A 25310-nucleotide genomic window follows, 5' to 3' on the forward strand; every position below is an offset into this window, starting at 1 on the left:
AAACAAAAAGGGAAGGAGAGAAAAGGAATGAGGGAGGGAGGAAGGGTGGGAGGAGTGGAAGGAAGAAAAAAAAAAGCCAAAGTTCTGTCTATAAATTAACATTTTAGTAAGTATAATTACAATAATAAGTAATCTAAAATATCTTAGAATGGCATGACAGTGTCTGGCACACGACAAGCATTCCATAAATGTTTATTAAATCAATAAAAAGGAATAAATTAATGACCTGCAATTTTATGCCAGTTAGGCATATATTATCATGCATTTTCACAGTGAGTAGTCTGAAAGCTGAATCCTGGTTAACTTCACTTCTGAAGGTGAAAATACATTCCATTCTAGGATGTGGTGAATTCAATTTATTAATTACGTTGACTATGCTAATTTTCACTGTAGTCTACTTTTGTTAATATAATAATTTCATTTTCAGAAGAAGAAGAATATAATCACCCCCATGTTCACTGCAGTATTATTTACAATAGCCAAGACCCAGAAACAACCCAAGTATATATCATTGAACGAATGGATAATGCACACATACACACATACACACACACACACACACACGTGCACACACACAGGAATATTATCCAGCCATAAAAAATAATGAAAATGTGCCATTTTCAACAATAAATTGTCTTTTGTATGTGATCCTTGTTTTCAAATATCATTCAATATGTAACCCATTTTTTAAGAACATGCAATTAGATATTACATGAGTAATATGAGTTCTGATTAATTTATTTTTCTAGTTAAGACTCACAAAAAATCCGTGTGATTCTAACCTTTATTGTTAAAAATCTTTTATAGCCTTTCCACACAATAGCATTAGGAAGCACACTATAACACACACAAATGTATTCAATGACATCTTCAAGTCACAGTGTCCCAGAATCATAATTTGGAAGCTTTGACAGGAGCACAGGGGTGAAAGATGCAGGACATTCACCAGCATCTCGACAAACATTAGACTGTATTCTGCTTGACCTTTGATTTCTGAATAACTATTCCATGGGTATTGGGGGTTTTTTGTTTGTTTTGGTTTGGTTTTATGGGTTTTTCTTTTTTTGGTTTGTTTGTTTTACATTTGTTTATTTTTTCAGAAAAACAGGGAAGTATCCAGCTGGTTGAGAATCCGTCTTTCCTAGCTAAGCAAGTTTTCCTTTGATAGTTTCTTTCTCAGCATTTCTAAACGTTAATAACTGCATAATAATTCATTACTTAGAGGAAATACAATATTTATTTTCTAAACTAACCTAAAGCACTGTGCTGTATCTATATATTTATACCCAAACAATCAATAAACATTTGGTTTTACCATAAACCCATAAATCAGGTTAATAATAATCATTAAAAAGCATTGGTACTTCATTTAGGTTAAAACACCAATTTTTCCCCCTAACAAGATTTACCTCTTGGGGCATGGGGAATCAAACTGACTAATTATGTTGGCTAGATTAATTTCCACTGTAGTGCTATAGACCGTGTTTCTAATATACTACACTTTTATATTTAGAAAATAATTATTTTAAAAGGATATACTAAATGCCTATACAAGCAGATTCCTGATTTCCCTAAGTAAAAAAGCAAATTAAATAAGTCTTTGGTAGAGGCAAGCAAAACTTTGTGATTAAATATGTGCACTTACCATAGTTAGCCCCTCGGTACCTAAAAGATTAGATCCCCATTCAAGCCACGGCTGCCCTGTTTGGGGTAACAGCACAACCTTTATGGTCCTGATTTAAAGCATTTTTAGTGAAAATTATCATGTCTACCACTTAGATATGTTTACAGTACTTAAAATACAGAGTCAGCATTTCTAGAATGTGAATTTGCAAGGAACACCTTCATCATTTCCAGAGCTTATACACAGTAGTAAATGCAACAGAGAATGAGACACTGATAACAGATAGTTTTAACATAATAAAAAGGGCAAGGTGAACCACTGGCAGCTCTTTCTCCTGTTTAACACTGATATCAAAATACGCCCTTGGATTCAAGGCGTAAGTACAAATCCTGCCTCTGAAGGAGTATTTCCAACATGCAAAGGTTATATTCATAAGCTGAGCTGCAGAAGACAATTTTCCTGCTGCGAGGCTCGACAGGACCAGCACAGTCAGCAGGATGTTAAAAATCCTTCCGCAGACATATGTTAGCAAAGCTACCGGATGGGTCCAAGGCTCATTATGCTTGCTGACAATCATTTTGAGAAAGCACAGACCAAACACTTCTAAGGCAGCCAGTGCAAATATGGATCAGTCAATATTTCAAAAAAGAAGAAAAAGGTATCCTTTAAAAATCTCTTATTTGAAGAGCAATTATATACTATTAATTGCATTTACCAATGTTCAGAATTTTTCTTACATAACTGCTTATATGAACCAAATTTTTTCTATTGTGAATTTATACTGATGGTCCTAAAAGTGTTGTTACAAGAAAACCAAGTGTATGGCCAGGGTAGTAAGGCTTCTTCCTACTGCTGGATATTTAATTGCCTCTGAGGAACAAAGAATAAAAAACAAAACCAAAATCAACATGAGGAAAACTGTATAGTTTCCTTCATCAATTTCTTTTGCAACTGACCACAAAAATGAAAAGATGCAGGTAAATATATCTATAAAAATAAGGAAACAGAATTAGGCTGATGTGTCTGATACTGTTATAAGTTCACATTTTATATTTCCAGGGGATGAAAATATTCAAAAGTCATTCTTTGTTAACTGCAAAATTAACAGTTTCATTTGTTAACAAATCTTTTCTCCTGCCCTTGCCTTAAGGGAGCCACTAGTTCATTATTGTATCTCAAACATGTATTAAACAGACAATCCCCCTTTTACAAAGGTCCTATATTAATGTATGAAACCATAAAATATCATTTATAAATTAATATGAGAATTACTGTATTATTAAAAATAATTACAACTATCATCATAGCTAACATTTTTGTGTGTGCTTACAGCTGTACTCATCTTAATGGCATTTGATGTTCACAGTGATTCCACAAAATTCCTCTTACAAATGAGGGAAGGGGTTTGTACAATCCCTGAAAAGATTTAACTGAATGCCTACTGTATTCCAGGTATAGGCCAGGGGTTGGAAGTAGAGAGTGAGGAAGACCTGGCTCCTTCCCAAATTGTGTTAGGCAGGAATAACTAATTAGAATTTGACACTGAAATAAGCCAATAAGAAATCAAGAGAAGAAAGGATATCCTAAACCAAGGTGTTTAGTTGGTTCATTAAGTGATTAAGAGCATCTAGTCTTCTCTGTTCTAACCTAAAATGCTTATACAGCTGGTCCTCCTTATTTGCAAATGCCATATGTATAAATTTACCTAGTTGCTGAAGTTAACTTGCTCCGCCAAAATCAGTACTCACAGCGCTTTTGAGGTCACACAAACATGTACAGAGCATGGGAAAATTTGAGTTGCCTAACACCTGTTTCAGCTGAAGTTAAACATGGCGATTCTCCACCTTCTTCTTTCAATTCTCATATTGCATGTGAATGTCCTTTCCACAGTCTATTTTGTTTTTCTCACTTTTATGCCTTTCATTGGTGATTTTGCTATTTAAAAGAGCTTGCTGTTTAAAAGCAAATTGCTGGAGCATTGCCTGGCATTCTTAAGTGCAACAAAGCTGTGATATGTCTTGTGCAGAAAACAGCTGTATTAAGTTTCATTCAGGAAAGAGTTATAGTGCTGTTGGCACTGAGTGCAATATTCATGAATAAAACAATATACATTAAATAAGGTATCATTAAACAAAAACATACTTTAAAAAAGGCTATGAATTGATCAGTTGACTAAAATGGTGTGACCAGAAGCTAACAGAAACCTAACCCTGTATTTCCCCTAGGAGCCAAGGTTCAGCATTCACTTAGTATTTGTGACAACTTTGTAGAATATTACTACCATGAATAATGAGCATCAGCTGTAAACGTTTTTGTTTTTAGATTTTATAACGTCTCTCATATTTCTAAGTTTCAGAATAAAACCATTTATCTTAATCCATAAAAGAATGTTAAGCAAAAAAAATCAAAGATTAACATTATTAATAAGTACATTTACAGAATTAAATAGGATACCAAGTTTTCATGTCTTTAGGGAAAAAAAGAAATATATTTTGCAGCAAGTGCATTTTTAATCCCCAAAGTATTATTTGTACATTTGTGCCACAACTCCCTTTTAAATGAAGAACAGTGTTTTCTTAAAGAAGACCAAGAAATTAAAACAAAAATAAATGTGTCTGTCTATCTATCTATCTATATCTATCTATCTATCTATCTATCTATCTATCTATCTATCTATCTATGATTTGTCTATCTGTGTTTTCAGGGGTTTTTGTTTGTTGGTTTGGTTTGGTTTGGGTTTTTTTGCTTGAATCCAAGGCTTCTAATTCACACATTTTCCCCTAGATCACACTTCACTGCGTCATTTGATCTGTTTTCTGATGGAAGAGATATTGATTAAAGGTTTTCAAAAGGATGGAATATAAGAAACATAATTATTAAATACTTCTCAGTTTCACAATCAAGCTTGTCTCAAACTATGTTGAATAATAAGCTGTTTTCTCTCTATAAAGATGATATTCCTGGTCCTGTTGATTTAAAAACTTTTAATGTCCATCCCTGTGGACAAAGCCCGACATAAAGGGAATACAAAGATAAAACACACCACACACATGCCATTTGTCAGGAGAATGCTGAGAGCCTTGACCAGTAGAGGTGTGGAGTTGGCAGGGAACCACTCACATCCCTCCATGTCTCCCTCCAGTGAAAAACAGCATTTGTGAAACCGCAGCCCAGGGGTCAGGGTAAAATCTGTAGAAATGGAACTGGGCCAAGAAACAGACTCAAAGGAACAGTAAATCTGTACCCTTGACCTCATTAGCAGCAAACTATAACCAATTGCTAATTACCTTATGGCTGTATCATAAACTGTATACATGTGTATGTAAACTGGGTATGTGTATGTATATAAATTGTGTATGTAAATTCTACATGTGTTTGGCATCTGAAATTTCCAAGAATCAAACATGATGACTGGACTTAGAGAAAGGAGATACTAGATAAACTGTCATCCTCTAATGGAAAATGAAGGTTACATCTTTTTTTTTTTTTTTAAGATTTTATTTATTTATTTGACAGAGAGAGAGACAGCCAGCGAGAGGGAACACAAGCAGGGGGAGTGGGAGAGGAAGAAGCAGGCTCCCAGCAGAGCAGGGAGCCAGATGCAAGGCTAGATCCCAGGCCCCTGGGATCACGCCCTGAGCCAAAGGCAGACACCTAATGACTGAGCCACCAAGGTGCCCCTGAAAGTTAAATCTTGAAGTACTAACCAACTTTCTGGTGGAAAATATACTAAATTGTATTAAATGTATTGACTTGGGCACCTTAATTTAGTTTGTTTTGTTCTGTGTACTGAGGAGGAAATAATTCAGGCAGAATCCAAGTTGAAAAAGCAAGCTAAAGGACACCAATAATCTTATTAAATCCAGTTAGTTCCATGTGTTATAAATATAATCTAAAGGGTTAATTAGATCAAATCAAAGACTGGCACTTACAATCTCTGTAGATGACATTTTAGGATTGTTTCTAAGATCACAAAGAGATGGTTCCTGCATCTTTCCTGAAGCACATTCCCACTGCAACAAGTTACTACCACACATATGCCTCAGTAGCTTGCACAAGTATATACAAGAGAGCATGAGAAGGCAATGCAAGATGTAAATCTGGCAGGGGAGAATTATGGTTTGAAGGAGAAGATCAGCAGCACCTACTATACACCGAGTGTCTGTATGTGTCCAAAGCCAGAGTGAAGAACATATACTTTGTCACTGACCTATTAAAATTTACATTTCAATGATGGGAAAAAGAAAAGACAAATTAAAAAAAAAAAAAAAGTGGTTGTGGTTAAGTGCCAAGCAGAAGACCAGCCGGGTGCTATAATCCAGCACGGGGTGCGTGTGGCTATCTCAGAAAGGGGACTCAGGAAGGCCTTCCTTAGATGGAAATATCTAAGTTGAAACCAGAATTATGAAAAGGGGGGGTGTGATGAACTATATAAATTATCTTCGCTATGAGTTTTGTTGTTTATTCTAATTACGTTCAGTTATAAACGTGGGAGGGAAAAACTACCAGAGGCAATCATACCGGTGGAAGCTGAACGAAAGCATCCCAAGACTCGAAACACAGCTCCCCTCTCACTGCAACTGTTTTTCTTTCTACCTCAAACACCAATGCAGAGTCACAATGTGTTCATTATCAGCAGTGACCACAGAAGCAAGGGAAAATCCTGGGGTTTTTGTGATTGTAATTGTTTTTGAGCTATTTTTGGAGGCAATAAATATTGCTAATAATAAAGCCATTATTTATCAAGCAATGGCTATGTTATACGTATGTTGCATATCGTATTGCATTTAATCCTCACAACAACCGTAGAAGACAAGGGTTATTATCCACATTTTACAGCTAAGTAAACTGAGGTAGAGTGTAAATAACCTGTCCAAGATTACAGAGCTGTGGGGGAGACGGGCTAGCACCCCAGAGCACAGTTGGACGTTAGAGATTTTCAACTATGTGAGAAAGGAATATTGAGGAAAGAACTGAAATCATCACCTTCTCTGGGTCCCTGTATTCATCTCATCTCACTGTACTGAATTTTGTACTCAATTACGTAATAGCAGTATAAAAAATCTACTTTGGCTTCTCTGGTGACACCGCTTTTTAAAGGCCCATGATAGTTGTAAAGAAAATGGTGGGACTTCTTCAAAGTTCACTGAAATGCCCAAGTCACTCAGCTGTAATGATGTCTTCATCAAATGAGAACTACCTTATTTTGTAATTCCTCTCTCTCCTTTCATAGAACTCTGCCTTTCATCAGGATGTGTGGCTTGCAGCTGCAGTTTTGACTTGATCCAGAATCTAGCATAAAAGGTGAAGACCTGATAATGAAACCCTTATTCTAATTAATATTTCAATCATGCTTGTGAACAGCCTTTTACTTCCAGTAAGTAAATCTGCTTTTAAAATACAAGTATATGCCAAATGGTTTACTCAGGATTTCTATTTATACAGAAAACATTCATGAGCATAAAAAGCAAACTATATTATTGTGATTGGTCAAAGAATGACAGCATAGGCCCTGCAGTATTTTATATTTAATATCATTATCTACTACCAATGAAATTATAAATGAATCTAAATACTCAGAAGTTTATAGGGATTTTCCCCCACTACCACAAATGCATGTAATTATCCATATTACAAATCAGCTTATTCATTGTTATGCCCACCTTAAAATGGGTATCTCAATCCAATTTGAATTTACAGAAAAATTAGAAAGGTCTGAGTAATGTCTTTGAATCTACTGAAGTTAGAGAGAGGAGACATACTTTTTTTTTTTTTTAAACTTATTTGAGAGAGTGAGTGAGTGAGTGTGTGCACGTGTGAATGGGGGTGGGGGAAGGAGCAGAGGGAGAGAATCTTAATCATACTCCGAGCTGAGCACGGAACTCGAAGTGGGGCTTGATCCCAAGACCTATGGGATCATGATCTGAGCCAAAACCAAGAGTCGGACACTTAACTGACTAAGCCACCCAGGTGCCCTGAGAGGAGCCATTCTTAAGATAAATATCATTTCTCCTCTTTCTTTTAAATATATCAGGTCAGGATTTTCCTTTGAGTAGCTTTCTCTGGTCATGCCCGTCTCCTCAGTGATATGTTATGAAGGTAGAAATGATATGTGTTGTGTTCTCTTAATAACTCCTAGTTCTTGACACATGGGACATTTAAAGGCCTTCATACCTCACATTTGGCTTTTATGGTCCACTTTTCATGGTATCCTTAAAGCAGTGAACAGAATTACATTGGTAGGACTATATACTCTCATTATAAAATTTGCTGGACTTTGGAATTAGTTTGGAATGAGTCCTGATGATTTCCACACAAATACTTCAGTGTTGTTCATATATACAGGTAGGGAAGTACGTCAATATGCCAGACAATGCTCACCTCTTTACACTCATAACAAAGTTTGTGTGCCATAAAAAATAAGTCAACATGAATAAATAATTCATTCACTTCTTTACCTTGATGTCCTCTTACTACTCAGTGCTCAAATGAAATGACACCTCAGAGTCCTTGCTAGTCCACTAATCCAGTGTAACCCCAGTCATTGCCTTACAACTTCGTGCGTGATTATCAACAAAACACTTGCCAGTGATATCTTTCATTTAATTATTTGTTCTCCCCTCACCCCCTCCGGTTATTTTCAAAGTTGGTAAGCCCCATAAGGGCAGGGACTTATATTTCCCTAATATAGATAAAAGCTACTCCTAGTACAGTACCTGGCACATAATAGGTATACAATAAATGCTAACTGAATGATTTGAGTAGATGAGTCAATGAGTGAGAGAATGAATACCTGGAAAACATGATGTAAATACATTAATTCATCAAACAATTAGCCCCATTATTCGTCTTTGTTAAACAGTGATTTTCACGAATATGCATATTATGATAAAAGAAGGGGAAAAATGCCTTTCTACCAGTAATTCTCATCTGGATGACAGAGGGAGGGATTTTCCCTCCACAGGGTCATTTCACAATGTCTGGAGAGGCTTTGTGATTGTCACAACTGGGAAGGTAATACAGGCAACCATCCACTGGGAGGTCAGGGATGCTGCTGCGAAGGATCCAACATTGCACAGGATAGTCTTCTAAAAAAAGGAATTATCCAGTCCAACGTTTAATAATGCCAACGCTTTCTACTATTTTTTACTCCTAATACATATTTAATTTAACACATATTTATTACACAAATACCACATGCTAATATTGAATTCCTGTGAAGAAAAAGACATGTTATAAATATATTACAAACAGATTTACAAATAGATGGTTGGCTGGCTAGACTGATAGATGGAAGGACAGATGAACAGATACCTCATAGACAGATATATGCACACATAAATAGAAAGATAATCCCAACACAGTGTAGGACTAAAACCATGTGATGGCTAATTGCAGGAAACGAATCCTCTTGCTATCATCTAATCATGCATCCATAGAATTTGTTCTTTTTATTTTTTTATTTTATTTTTTTTTCAAGATTTTAATTATATATTTGACACACAGAGAGAGCACACAAGCAGGAGGAGTGGCAGGCAGACAGAAGGAGAAGCAGACTCCCCACTGAGCAGGGAGCCTGATGTGGGGTTTGATTCCAGGACCCTGGGATCATGACCTGAGCAGAAGGCAGACGCTTAACCAACTGAGCCACCCAGGCACCCCTGTTCTTTTTTTAAATAGTAAAATATTGGGCTACGTAATAAGATACAATTAACACTGGGGAGAGACTATATGGTAATTTTGGCATTAAATGCTAATCACATTTTTAAATTTAAATTCAATTAATTAACATATAGTGTATTATTAGTTTCAGAGATAGAGTTCATTGATTCATCATTTGTATATAACATCCAGTGCTCATTACATCACATGCCCTCCTTAATGCTAATGACATTTGTGAACAGAATGGCTATAAGTGAGAACTAGTCACCAGGGTTTAGTTAAGTGTGCTGTGAAATAAATATAATAATGCCTTCCTTCAAATGAAAGGCATGTGTCTCCTTCCCATAAATGAAAATCACTGTGTCCAGTGAGATCTGTATTAACTATGTGGAAGGAATGGTTCTGTAGTACGTGAGGAAGAAGAAAACTGAAATCAAAGAAAGAGTTTGAGCAGAGGTGGTTAGAAAACAATCAGAGCCCTAAAGAGTGGGGCTTATACTTAGATCACTGGATGGAAAATAAAAATATTTTGTTTCCTAGAAGAGGTGCTGCATTCTATGGATGCAGTATGTCCATGAAATAGGTGAGATGTAGCGAAGGCAGGATTTATATTAAGAGAAGGACAGAGGTTGCTTCCTCCAAGTCTTCTTCATTTCTATCATAGTGTGGAGGGATCCAAAGTGCTTGCTTTACTAGCACATATACTAAAATTGGAATGATGTAGAGAAGAACACCATGGCCCTTGTATAATGATGAAATGCAAATCCATAAAGTCTTTTCTATATTTTTTAGTGTGATAACATATTCAAAGTGTTAATGCTCAACCAAGATTTCAATGTCTAGGAAAACTATCCTTTAAAATTAAGAGGAAATTAATACATTCCCAGATAAGCAAAAACAGAGAGAATTTGTGGCTAGCCTATCTGCCCTACAAAAAACATTAAAGTAAATCCTTCAACCTGAAATAAGAGGAAACTAGACATTCACCTGAAACTTACACAGAAAAAATAAAGAACACTAGTAAACAAAGATATAAAAGACGTGTATATATGTATTTCTTGTAATTCTCTTCTTCTCCTATATGATTAAAAGCAATGGCACAAAGATGTAATTTGTATGACAATTACAGCACAAAGGACGAGGAGGTAATGGATATACTGTACCAAAGCTTCTACACTATTCAGTTAGGTTAGGATTTATATGAACCAGATTGTTTTAAGTAAGATGCCAATTGTAATCCTCAGGGTAACCACTAAGAAAAAAAAAAAAAAAAAAAACAGAGAAAGAAACAAGGGATAGAAAATGATACGCTAGAAAAATATTTAAAATGAAAGAAGAGTAACAGAAAAACAAAAAATGTATATATATAAGGAAAAAAGGAAAATAATAGATGTCAAATCCATCATATCAGTAATTACATTAAATGTAAATAGATTTAATACTTTAATAAAAAGAGAGATTGCCAGAATAGTTTAAATAAAATGATGCAACTAGATGCTGCCTAGAAGTGAAAAACTTAGGGTTCAAAGATGTTTACAGGATGAATGTAAAAGGATGGAAAAAATATGTATGCCTTGGAAAAAGTGACCAAAACAGATCTCGGATGGCTATACTACCATTAGACAAAATAGACTTTAAGAAAAAAAAGTTACTAGAGACAACAAGGGACATTTTATAATGCTAAAAAGTCAGTGAGGAAGATATAACGATTACAAACATAAGTTTACCTAAAAACACAGCCCTCAAATACACAAGACCAAAACTGACAAAATTGAAGGAAGAGACAGGCAATTTAATAGTAAACAGCTGAAGACCAATACCTCATTTTCAATAATGGATAGAACAACTATGCAGAAGATCAACAAGGAAGTGGAAGGCTTGGAGAGGTCCAGAAGTTTCCATGGACTTCTGTGGGAGAGCATAGGAATCGCTGAAGATAAAAGCCACAGGGCCACTGTATCAAGATGAAACAGACCTTTATTAGTAAGAATTCTCCACAGAAACAACAGGGTGTGTGTGCGTGTGTATCGATATCTATCTGTATATAAACGTACACACACACACACACACACACACACTCAGAGACAGAGAAAGAAAAAAAGAGAAGGAAAGAGGTTTCTTCTTTCTTTTAAGGAATTATCTCACACAGTTGTGGAGACCTGTTAAATCAAAAATCTGCAGGATAGACTAGCAAGCTGGAGAATCAGTGAAGAATGACAATTGATTCCAAAGACAGTCTGCTGGGATATTTCTTCTTCATTTGGGGAGGTTATACTCTGTTCTCTGAGGGCCTCAACCAATTGGATGAGGCCCACCCATATCACAGAAGGAGATCTGCTTTACTCAATGTCCAGTAATCTAAATTAATCTCATCCAAAAACATACCCTTACAGAAACACCTAGAATAATGTTTGACAAAATATCTGGACAGTGTGGTCCAGACAAGTTGACACATAAAACTAACCATCATAGGACTCCAGTGATGAGTTGGATAGATGATGTCACCAAGACTCAACAGAGGCCTAACAGCATGAACAAGACTTGAGGTGGACAATAAAAAAGGGAGGGTCTTGGTCCCTCCTACATTGTTGGTGGGAATGCAGGTTGGTGCAGCCACTCCGGAAAACAGTGTGGAGGTCCCTTAAAAAGTTAAAAATTGAGCTACCCTATGACCCAGCCATTGCAATACTGGGTGTTTACCCCAAAGATACAGACGTAGTGAAGAGAAGGGCCATATGCATCCCAATGTTCATAGCAGCATTGTCCACAATAGTTAAACTGTGGAAGGAGCCGAGATGCCCTTCAACAGATGACTGGATTAAGATGTGGTCCATATATACAATGGAATATTACTCAGCTATCAGAAAGAACGAGTTCTCAACATTTGCTGCAACATGGACAGCACTGGAGGAGATAATGCTAAGTGAAATAAGTCAAGCAGAGAAAGACAATTATCATATGATTTCTCTCATCTATGGAACATAACAACTAGGAAGATCGGTAGGGGAAGAAAGGGATAAAGAAAGGGGGGGTAACCAGAAGGGGGAATGAAGCATGAGAGACTATGGACTCTGGGAAACAAACTGAGGGCTTCAGAGGGGAGGGGGGTGGGGGAATGGGATAGACTGGTGATAGGTAGTAAGGAGGGCACGTATTGCATGGTGCACTGGGTGTTACACACAACTAATGAATCATCGAACTTTGCATCAGAAACCAGAGATGTACTGTATGGTGACTAACATAATATAATAAAAAAACATTAAAAAAAAAAAAAAAAGGGAGTGTCTTGGGACCCTGGTAATCCAGGAGAACCAGCCTGATCACAATTTTACCAGTCTCATAATTTATAAGAAGTAGTGGTCATAATTGGGTGACTGACATTAAATGCTAATGGCAAAGCACTGTCCTGAAGGCAAGCAAGGAACTGCAAGCTAGCACAAGAATGAATACTTATGTAGGAGTCCCTTTCTACTGCACTCGATTCATGTAAATTCCCAAGTTCCTAGGCAATTTCTTGGGGGTATAGAAGTAGAAAAAGAAATAATTCCGAAATACCTAGAAACCAGGGAGATTAAGTTACCTAAAATGGTTGCAGATTTTCTCGCCATGAACATTATTCACATTTTAGACTGAATAAATTTTTGTTCTGAGAGGATATCCTGTTCCTTCTAGGATTTTTAGGAGGAGCACTGACCTCTATCCAGGAGATGACAGTGGCACCCTTCCCCCCAAGTCATGACAATCAAAAATATCTCTATACATTGTCAGGTGTTCAGGGGGGCGGGGTACAAAAGCGACCCAGCTGAGAACAACTGGGTTAGAGATCGTGATATTGTTAATTGGAAAATTATCTAGCCAATAATGTGTGTGTGTGTGGGGGGGGATGTTGACAGGGGCACTTGCTAATAGTTAACTCATAAAACCAGGGAGGAAAGGTTTCCGTTCTAGTACTCTGAAGAGTATTTATTAAACATATGTATTGAACTAAACATCTAACCAACAAACAGAAGTTCTAGTTCATCCCTCTACCCTTCACTGACTCCTCATATAAAAAAGTGATTTACTTGATTGTAGCCAAGTTGATGGTTTATAGTAGTGAAACCTCCTGACTCTTTATCCTAGTGCCGCTTCTTAAGTGCTTGCCTTTAAACAGATTCAGGTGTCTTTGTTAGATCCTGCTCACGTGTAGTAAAAATACCAGAAGCAGTTATGAATCAGCTTTATCAGTAATAAAAATGTTTCAGCATTTTAATGCTTACCTAAATTATTTTGTAGGTCCTCAGTTTGTTCTTAATAATAAAATGATTTGCCACAAATTATTTTCTTTTTTTAAGAAGAATGCTTTTCAATTTTCTAGACGTACGTTGTTGGAAAACGGTTTGGATACCAGCCATGCCAACACCACAGTCTCTTGAACATCCCCTACAAAATCTCCCATTCTTTTAGGTACAAACTGCCATCGATGTTTCTGGCTTGAAAATAAATACCTTTAGTTTACCAATAACATTTTTAAACATGTATTTTATTTTTACATCTTATCTTGATCCTGACTTAGCAAAGATATGCCTTAAGACCAATACAGTGTAAGTATAGATCTTTTTTTTTCTTTTTTGTTTTCTTTTTGTCTAGTAGAAACCTGATTTTATTCCAACATAACCATAATCAGCATTTAAAACAACAACAACAACAACACTGGACAGTGCGGGGGAAAAAAAAATCTATATTTTCAGGCAATGGTTTTACACTCAGTATGGGGAAAAAAAAAAAAAAAAAAACCTGCTTGCCAAGTAAAGGCATTAACACATTTTCAAGGGACTTTTCAAGTGCATTTTTTTTCCCTTGGCTCAGCATTTCATTTTTACAGCATCTATTAATCAAGTCTAAGCAGGCTTTAAATCCCCAATCCCTACTTCAGATTATTTCACAATTGCTGTCCTCTTGTCTCTTTGTCTCTAGTACCATCTTCCCCTGATTCCATTGTTTTAGTTCAGCTCTTTGCTCTGCACTTTCAATCATCCCAAGTCTACCATCCTTTGAGAACAGCAGCTATCAATTTCTAAAGCCATACAACAAGGACTAATGTTTATACTTCCAAAGGGAATTCACTGAATAATAAAGACCATTTAAGAAATGCCAGGAAAAATTGATTACTCCAGAATACAGAGCAACCAGTCCAGATTGGAGAACACCATTTAGTCCTTAGAATTGGTAGAGAGAAAAAAGGGGGGGGGGGGACTAAAATTCATCTTTTTCTTTATTATATTTGGATAGTAAAACTCCCAGAATCTAAGAAGCAGTTAACTTAATCAAGAAAAGGGAAAGATAACAGCTATACATTTTAAGAAGTTAAAGATGTAAAAGAAGATAAAAAAAATATGGTAATGCACAGAACCAAATATTTTCTCCATAGAAAAATAATTTGATCAAAAGGGTTTTACTGTTTCAGTGAGGTGGAAAGGCACAGATAAGTGGTTGCCTATTTTCTTCCCTGTCTTATCCTTACAAGTAATTGATAAATTGCTAAGGATCTAAAGGCTAAACGCCATTAACCTGTTTTTCTCAGGTATTTGTCATAATTCTAAATGTTGTTATTCTATAAGTCCATTTTGTGCATGCCTCCATAATAGTAGTAAGATCTGGGCATGAGAAATACGGAGAGAAATCAGAGGAATCTCAAGTTGCTTGAAACCACTGAAAACCATGGGCAAGCTTGTATCCGAAACTCAAGCTTCCTGGATTTTACTTCCACAACAAAATTCAAAATAACATCATTTCTTGCTTTGTTCCAATCCTTGATGAAGTTCAAATACTGAAACATTTTCCTGTTTGAAATTTGCAGACCACCATTCAGAACTTCAGAGAATATTACCTCGATTGAATAACTGTGTGTGTATCTCTATTCATTAGCTCCAGTATCCCAAATCTAACATTACGCTTCTTGTAAGTGACAATAAATTGTTTCCAAATACAACTTCTTCTCATTCTTTTTATGGATATTATAAAAAAGCAGCAAATCAAAGAGGAAAACAGGTTAACTTTATGCCAATCACAAAACCTGGTGACAGGTGTCGCCATGTGTTGCGACAAGATCTCTTGGCCATGGGTCATTGCTTTGAAAGGAACTAACGAATGGCTTGCGGTACTGTGACACACTGAAAGGCCCCCTGGGATCTCATGCAAAGATCTCATGACAGGTATGAAATTAACTCGTGGTATCATGGTATTTTCCAAACATGACAGCTTCCAGAATCGTTGCCACTTAGCACAGTGGGGATTGTGGGAGGAACTGCGACATCTAGTAAATGATTTCAGTGGGATCTCCTAAGGGCCGTAAGAAAAAACCGTCCCCTGAGAAAATGTGTAGAAAGTTAAAATTGTAGAAGGTGGGGCTCAAATAACGTGGCAGTCAAGCAAAAATAATTCTGTTTTGGATACTCTTGTAACTTTAATTTACTTCCTGGACTAATTTCCACAGAGAAGATGAATAAAGTATCCATTATTATAATTTTGAAGAGCTCTTTATTTCTTCCTTGAATTAGAACAAGGGTTTCAGTCATGAGCGGAGGAAGTACTGGCGCAACCATGGTTTTTCGAAGCACACACGTGCGCAGGCATGTGAGCGTGGAAGCGTGCGCGCACGTGCACACACACACACACACACACACACACACACACACACACTGGCTGTACCATGCAAATTAAAACACTAATGCCCACACTGTAACTAAATCTTATAATTATGTTACATGCAAAAATGTAAAATCTGGAAACAGTAACTGTAAAACTCTTTGTTATAGAAAAGATAGATGTTAAAAGAGCAAAGCAAAACATTTGCATCACATAATAAATAAATGTGTCACAGGCCTACTTTACTGACTTCTGAGTTAATTGCCTTTTCTATATCAATTCCAAATGTCACGTCAAAGATAATATGAGGAAATGAGCAAACAGAGAAAAAGGAAGAACAGGCAAATTTAGCACTTAGAAATAAAGTCACAGAGGGGCGCCTGGGTGGCACAGCGGTTAAGCGCCGGCCTTCGGCTCAGGGTGTGATCCCGGAGTTGTGGGATCGAGCCCCACGTCAGGCTCCTCTGCTATGAGCCTGCTTCTCCCTCTCCCACTCCCCCTGCTTGTGTTCCCTCTCTTGCTTGTGTTCCCTCTCTCGATGGCTGTCTCTATCTCTGTCAAATAAATAAATAAAATCTTAAAAAAAAAAAAAGAAATAAAGTCACATAAACAAGGTATTTATTTTCTTTGAATTCCTAATATAAAAACAGCATGCGAGTTATGAATGCCACTTTTTTGCATAATTTTCACAGTATATGGTAAGAGAAATCACAAGTACAGTGATTATAGCTTGAAATGCAAGCAATTGTTAGTCCTGAAAAGAATAAAAGGAACACGTGACTATAAATGTGGTTGAGAACCAGAAATTACGTGGGATTCAATGCTATGTTCTTCTGCCAACAGACAAATTAAGTGTATTAATGTTATGTGTGTATACAGATACAGACCATTAACTCTGGTTTCACAATCTGGGCACTAGAGGCTAACTCCTGGTTCTTTATTTTGCTTTTTTTCAATAAAAATTTTCTCCAGAATTCCTTTATGATCCTAGCATGTGGACATTATCATCTAATTCTAGTAACTGTGAATACCTTAATTATCAAATAATACCCTTCAATTTCCAAGCAGATGCTCAATACATTCTTTAAGATCAGTGAGCAGTTAGCATATATAGTAAGTGATTTCCTAAAATGACTATATATGTAAGAAACACTGTATAACAAATACTATGTGCCAAGCACTGTTTGAGGAACTTTACAAGCAATTCATTTAATCTTAATAATAACAACCCTATAAGTTAATATCTCCAACTTTCAGATGAGATAATGCATGTACAGAGAAGATAAGTCATTTTAACAAGTCTACAGCTGATAAGTGGGATAGTCTGGAATTGGACCAGAGTCCATCATCTTTAACCTCCATGATGCTATGGAAGTCCTTCCCAGATCAATGTATAACAACCCTTCCAGGCACGAGGTTTCCCTTGGGACTCCCATTCTTCTTGCTATTACCTCTTATTTAAACCTCATGGTCAAAGAAAATGGAGTCACTGGATTCCATTAGTTGTAACTATACCACCCACTTTAGAAAACCCAACTGTCTTCTAAGCAAGCTAAACTCTGCCCTTCCCTGTAACCAACCTCCCAGACAGTCTCTGAAGAAAGGCTGTAACAATGTTAATGTTTTGATGATATCAACCTTCAGAACTCAAGATGTTTCAACATATTTTCTTGAGTATCTATGAAATATACACATCATATATATTGTATATGTTAAAAAGAGTGGTGAATTAAACATGCATAATCTTTACCATCACAACACATAAGATTCGTGGGGAAATATAAAAGTAATGTCAATGAATATGTGCTTATTTATTTTAAATAATTTTTAAAAGAATGGTATAAATCAGTGATTTCAACTTTGGAGTCCAGTAAGTCTTCAGCCCCAACTCCTCTGATTACTAGTTTTTAGAACATGAATTACTCTCTTAAACTTTCAAATTCTCATTTAAAAAAAAAAATCTACTAGAACAGATTAATAGTGTTTTAAGGATTAAAAGAGTTAACATACAAAATACTTAGAAAATTGCCTGACATACAATATATACATTCAATTAATAGTATCTTTATAATTGCTCAGTGTTTATCTTTTACACGCCCTTCCTTTTACATGCATTTATCTTATCCTTTTGAATAATAGTAATGACCTTTTTTCAATTACAACAAATAAAGGTTCTTCATCACAGAACAATAGTAAGTTTATCAAATTTCCATTCAATATTTTTATGAATACATAAAAAATTAGACTACTGGAAAAAGGCAAACACCTGGTCCCTAAGTGTCCACTGTTTCCTGTCTGTGACATCATAGAAACCATCTGCTAGCTCTCTCTGTAGTAAAGTACTAAGTATTTCACTCTGATGGGCAAAATTTTGTCATTCTACATAGCAACTAAAACAGTTTACAAGATATGTTTTTTTCACAGAGATAAGATTTTTTTTCATAAACCACTCTTGCCATCAATGCACATCAGTAGAAATAATACAAAAGTTAAAAGTGCCTATAATATAACTGGAACATAAGTAGGATATTTGCTTCTGTCCTATAGATTAGGGATTTATTTTTTCAACCTGACAATGGAAATCTGACCGATGAATACAAAGGTTACGTAACAATTCATTTTGATATAGAAAAATATACCCATACGATGTTAGTGTGATACTAGACGATGAGTCACACAATGTTTAAGAGCTTGGCTCAGCCCTACCACTCAATGGCTATGTAAACTTGGGCAGTCATTGATTCCCAGACCCTCTCCAATCTAAGGAGCAGTTTCATCACTAGTAAGAGGGTAGAATAATTCCAACCCACAGGTTGTTGTAAGAAATAAGCACTTACTATATGCCTAGTGCCACTAGGCACTGAAGATACGGTGGTAAATAAGACTAGACTACAGTCCATGCTAATAATTCACTGTCTACATTGCTTAGATAGAAAAGCAAGATATTGCTTATTTCATAAAAACGCTGAGAATAAGCTATATGGTCCACCAGAATGATAAATGAAGACACTGCAAAGATCACAGTGGTTTATATATGGAAAGCATAAGAATTCAATATAGCATTAATAATATTTGTTGCATATAATTAATTGGGTAAATCCTCATACAAATAAAAGAAGCGAAGAAAAAACTGTGCATTAAGGCAGAATATACCTTGTACTTCACAAACTGTGGGAACCAATTTTCCAATTGTAGATATCTTAAATGTTCCTGAAAATGGTCAAAATTATTCTATTTAAATTTTGAAAATCATGTTAGGAGAAACGAAACAATGTGTTGTTTATAATGAAAGGGAACTACTGGTGACAGAAATGTCAACCCAACTCACACTAGAGTAAAAAATTGTACCAAACAATAAACCAGGAAATTCCAGAGCAGTATCTGTGTTTAGAAGATCGTAGGTAGTTTAACTTGAAAGTCAAATCTTTTCTCATTTAGCTTGTCTGAATAGTGGGCATATTTATTCTGTTTAACTAAAGACAGCCTTAGTTGGCTTAATAGTTTTGAATGTTCTAATTTGCAGATGGTTTATCTTAGGCAAATATATTTACATTGAAATAGTAATATGTTTTAATATTAACATAAGTGTGTGTGTGTATGTGTGTGTGAATTCACAATGTTTTACAGGGATTAAAAGTTGCATGTGATATCGTACTCTTTCTAGATTTGCCTTTTACTATATGGTAACCACTCGCCGCATTTAGTTATTTAAAGTTAAATTAGTTAAAATGAAAGATAATTAAAAATTTACTTTCTCAGTCACACTAATCACATGGAAAGTACTCAACAGCTACATGCAGCTAAAGATGCACATACTGGACGATGCAGATATAGGACATTTCCATCACTGAATAAAGTTTTATTGAGTAGATCTGGTGTAGACATTCATTTATACATTTATTTTTATTCATTTATTTTTGTTTCTTTACACAACAAACATTTATTAATGTGCCAAGCCCTGGGCTAAGCCATGGGACAAAATGATAACCAAATATAGATATTATTCCAATTGTCATGAAATTTACATTCATATGGGATAAATAGACACTAACTAAATGTTCACACAAAGTTAAAACTGAAAATATGATAAGTCCTAAGAAGGAAAGGCAAGGGGTGTAATTTTAGAGGGAGAAGACTGATCTACCTAGGAAGATGACTCTAGTGAAGTTACCATTGACATGAGATAAAAGATGTGCAGGAGTTGGTTCAGCAAAGAGGAGAGAAAGTGTAGTAAACAGATAGATGATCATGTGCAAAGGCTCTGTGGTCAGAAGGGCCTGGAGAATGTGAGGGAGAAAAGGTCAATGTATAGGAACTGGTAAAGAGTGGGGGAATTTGGTCAAAGTTGATCCTGGTCTATATTATTGACACCTTGTGAGCAATGTAAAGAGCTTGTCTTTACCCAAAAAGAAATGGAAAGTAATTTTAAGCAGAAAGGTGGTGTGGTCAAATTTGTATTTCAAAAAGAATCTCTGGGTACAGTATGGAGAACTACCATATGGGCAAGTGTAGAAAAGAGTAGTTAGACACATCCATGCATGTTACTATCTCTCCACCTGCCACCTCTAGTTTAAATATAGGCGGGCAGATTATAATTTAACAACAAAAAGCATCCATATTAATATGGCTAAATTTTTAAAGGAGTTATTATGATAGAAAACTAACTTGACCTCAAACTTGTGGATATGATTATTTCATAATGTGTTATTTTTTTTTTTTTTTCTATCCACAGAAGCAATAGGAGAAGGAATAGACAGGGAAGCATGTAAATATGCTGAATTTAGCTCCAAGCCAATACTGACGACACTGAATGGTAAAATAATAAAGGTCTGGAGAACCCAGCTCCTGAATAACATTAAAGGAGAAAACAGGGGCATCTGGGTGGCTCAGTCTGTTAAGTGTCAGACTCTTGGTTTTGGGTCAGGTCATGATCTCAGGGTTGTAAGATGGAGCTCCGTGGATCCTCGCTCAGCACGGAGTCTGCCTGGGATTTTTTCCCTCTTCCTCTCCCTCCTCTCTCTGTCTTTCTCTCTCTCAAATAAACCAAATCTTTTTTTAAAAGGAGATTAACAGAGGCTAAGGGGGAAATAACTAAGTTTGGGAATGATAATTATCCCGAAGAACTTAAAAAGCTTAAATACTTGTGTAAAAGACAGCTAAAGTAAAACACTTTAGACAGCTAAAGTAAAAGATTCAGGTTCCTAGACAAGGAACTCTCCATTGGCCAGGGTGGTGCAAAGTAACCACTTTCAGAGTGTGCAGGAGGGGTACACTCGTTTTTTGGCCATGAAAAATCCACCGAGCAAATGCTAGTTATTTTATACCCATTAAAAAAAACAAAAACTAACAGAAAAAAAACAAAAAACAAAAAATAAACCCAAAGTATGAACTCACTGTCGCTAGAATATTTGCAAAGCTCCTGCTTTCCTACAGTCTTTGCACCTGCTGCTCCCTTCACTTGAGTGGCTCCTTCCCAGATATTCACAGAGCCATCCTTCATTCAAATCTCTGGTCCAATGTCACCACTTCAGTGAGGTTTTCCTCGGCTAGCCCGTCTAACAGTGGCCCCGTGTCCTCACTTTTACTTAATAGGAAGTATCATCACCTGACACTTTATTACCTCTTTATTGGCTTGACTGTTTGTTACCTCCTGATATTAGACTATAACTCCCACAAAGACAGAACTTTGTCTTATTCATCTCTATATCCCCAGCACCAAATGCCTGGCAATTATTGGAGCTCAACAAGTAATGGGGGCAAGGATGACTGAAGGGAGTGCAGGACGGATCACATTGTGAGTGGAGTCCAGCATCAGTCGCCTTTGGAACTTATGCCACAAAATGTGTTGATTGCTGCTTTGAACTATTTCAATATAAACTCCTACCTGATCTTGCAATTTGTCTCCACAATGTAAACAACTCCATAGTCTTTCTAGTTATGAGACCTAAAATTCTCTTTTGCTTAGGGCTACTTGACACTGAAAGTATCATGGCCAATGCACTAACTTACCACACAAACTACATGAGGGAAGAATTCATCTTCCTTATTTCCACACAATAGTGCCTTGTAACAAATGAAGCCTGTGTTCTTGAAATGTTTCTGAGAGGAAAGAGGAAGAGAATAATGAAAGAACGCTTGAAATTTATGAACCAGAAGTACACATATTACTAAACCTAAGGCTTGGAAGAAGATCATAAAGTCCACTCAGAAATGACAAAGAACAGTGTGTTGATAAGAATAAAGACAAACAAAATTATGAACTGGAACTATGTCTGTCAGTACCCCTACGACTTGGGAGAGAACAGAAGAGTCTGCGCAAATTTTTCCAAGAACAAGGTAATAAGGATTATAGCGACAACGATAACAGAAATGTAGACACACTCTCTCTGAGACTTGCAAAAGGATAAGTAATTCCCCTAACATTTTTGGCACTGTGTACATGAGCTTGTATAAATGAAACATTTTAAATAACAGTAGCGGTATTATGGTAAAGCATAAAAACAATGAAAACTTTAAAGTAATTAATGGACATAAGAACTTACTGTATATAGCAATTGGTAAAATTATTTGTAGGCATGTTATTTAGGAGTATAAAAATTTCATTCACCCAATTCTGTTGAAATCCTGCTACATTGCAGAAAACGTCTACCATATGACTTCAGTCGGCACATATCAAAACAGTGTTTTATCACAACGCTATTTTTAATAGCTAGAGATATGACTACCAAATAGAAATGTCACAAAAACATGATCTCCACTTAACATGAAAGATGACTTTTCGTAAGAGGGCTTCAAACACAGCATGCGTATTAAAAGGAAGAACCAGGATGTGTGCTCGACGCACAGTTCTCCTCCCCACATTCATCAATGTTCACTTTGATTTCCCTTTCCTCTCTCCACTGCTCCTCTGAATCTATTTGTCAGATAACCATATCGCACGTTTCCTGACTTCCACAGCTTAGCATGAATATATCAGCTTTTGCAGCTCTGCATCCCTGGCTTCAACTGATGCCAATGTCCATTCCAAATTAAAAATTTTTGACAGTTTTTCTCCACCCTCACAAATTCCCTTCGTTTCATCTCATGAGAATTTCCCATGTGGTAAATGTATCAAGCAGGTTTCTGTAATCTCTCTGACAGCCTCTCTGTCTAGGACTGGCTAGAAATAATCAGTGGGCACAAGGGTCGATGTTCAGAGAAAAGAAAAAAAAAAAAAATAGGAGGCCTCCAATCCAGCTGAAATTGGTTGATCAAGGATCCTCGCCTCAGGTAGAGCATAAGCCTGAAATGATCTCACTTTTTTCCTCAAAGGTGTCTTTCAACACTATTTTGCCAAATTCTCCTTTCCCATCACTCTATGATATCGTGTCATTCCATAAGCCTCGTGTCACTTCTTATCACTAAAATTCAGGCTGATTCAAAGTGCTTCCTCCTTCCTCATTTCCGGCCAGAACTAAGGCAGGATGGAGTTTATTAAATGAGGAGAGGAATGCATTCTCCTATTTCATTCTTTCTCTTTCTGTAGCATCTTGGAATTATAATTGTTACTTCTAGCCTGATTGTCTGTTGGGTCAGCCTCTGCTCCAGCCCCAGGCACTTCCACCTCCATCCCCCCCCTCCCCCATTTCTACCCCTCACTCCCGATCCCAGAATGATCCCAGAGCATTCTGCAGCTGGAGTCAAAGCACACTTAGCAACCCCCTTAGGTGAGGCACCCCCAGGACAGCTTGCACCCAGCCACTTACTATGGGGTCTATTTGAGCTATAGGACATTCATGCAACCCTGCAGGATCCAAAGGTAAAAGTATGAGCTGTTTGACTTGCCCATCCTATGACCTCTTCCCAACCCCCTGTCCTGCCCACCTTGGCACAGGCACACACCAGGAAGTCCACCCGTGATTCAGGTAACCAAACAGGGAACACACTGCCAGCTTCCCATCTCTCAGGCACATCAACCTGTTCAAAGGATTACGTCAGACCCCTTCACTTGGCTTCGCATAAGGAAAAGTGCTACAGAAGGAGCCCCTCTTATCACAATGCACAATTTGCACAGTTTCAGAGAGCCACTCTCATCTTCTTGCCCCAAATGTTTCTGTACAGAAGCAGGGCAGCTGGTAATATTGGGGAACTCCAGCTTCTTTCAGCTCTTAGGAAGCCTCTGAGGAAGATTCTGGCCCTAAGATTTTATTCCTCTCTTTACTCAGATTTTATTTCCCTCTTACTAAAGATTAACTGGGCTAATCTATGTTTTCAGCTGTGAACTATAATTACTAATTTGGGATCCACAACAACAACAAAAATATAAGGTCCCACTCAACATCCTGTTATCTTATTTGTTTATTTATTTATAGATTTTATTTATTTATTTGACAAAGAGCGAGAGCACGCACAAGCAGGGGGAGGGGAAGGCAGAGGGAGAGGAAGAAGCAGGCTCCCTCCCAAGCAAAGAGCCCAACGTGGGGCTCGATCCCAGGACCCCAGGATCACGACCTGAGCCGAAGGTAGAGCCCAGGCATTCCTAGTCAACAGTTCTTAATATATTTACCATGTCACCACTAGATATTCTATAAAATCTTATACTTTATTATTCCAAATTATTTTCCTCACTGTTTGAAATTAATATAATATAGAAGCTTGAGAAACCTACAGCCTTTTTCTGCAAAAGATTTTATCTAGGGAACACGTGTTGGGGCAAAACACATTAAAGCAGGAGTAAACATACAATGTAATAAGACAACGAATATGAATTGATAAATAAATAAAACTAACTATAAAATAATAAATAAAGCAAAACAAAATAAAACTAAAGCAAGGTTTTTTATAAGACCTATCATTTCAGAATTGACCATCAACAGCAGAGTTAATCAAACTCATTGCAAAAATGACAATATCAAGGCAAATCCATTTCTCTGACAACCGTTACATTTTCTCCTTCAAAAACAAAAAGAAAGTATTCAATTTGCTTTTAACTGTCTCTTGGAAATTTCTTAAATCTATTTTCTTAACAGAATACCTCTTAAATCAGAGGGAGGATATTTGTTGCCAAAAGCTGTATAATATTTAGCATTTTTCTTGAGTTTTATGTAACAATTTAACAAAGAAAATCAACTTGAACCCAACCTTGCCCCTGAGATACACAGATGGGTTTAAGTAGGTGTAAACTTAAACTGGTAAAGATCATGAGATACATTGTATGAGGTGATTTTAGATCCTCAAAAGCAGAGATTTTACAGATCATGCTTTTGGTTTAATTTTCTTTTTGCAAAATAATAGCAAAAAATTCTCATAATTTTAAGCTAACATGAGCCACTAGAAACACCTCAATACTAAAAATTTCTTCAGAAGTGCATGCAATATTAAGAAGTCAATGGGAACTAAAACATGAACATAAAGTACA

General features: G+C 36.5%; 1 protein-coding gene and 1 non-coding gene across 5 annotated transcripts in view; one reads left to right on the top strand and one right to left on the bottom strand.

Moving 5' to 3' along the window:
• The window catches only part of CHL1 (cell adhesion molecule L1 like), a 205432-nt gene that overhangs the window by 106112 nt on the left and 74010 nt on the right, over positions 1-25310 (bottom strand). The window lies entirely within an intron of this gene.
• On the top strand, positions 9967-10073 carry LOC123799247 (U6 spliceosomal RNA). Its single transcript, XR_006781533.1, has one exon. It is a non-coding gene; the product is annotated as a U6 spliceosomal RNA (small nuclear RNA).

This window comes from Ursus americanus, chromosome 14 (genome assembly GCF_024610735.1).
Source record: "Ursus americanus isolate L20-20 chromosome 14, mUrsAme1.1.p, whole genome shotgun sequence".
NCBI classification, from domain to species: Eukaryota; Metazoa; Chordata; class Mammalia; order Carnivora; family Ursidae; genus Ursus; species Ursus americanus.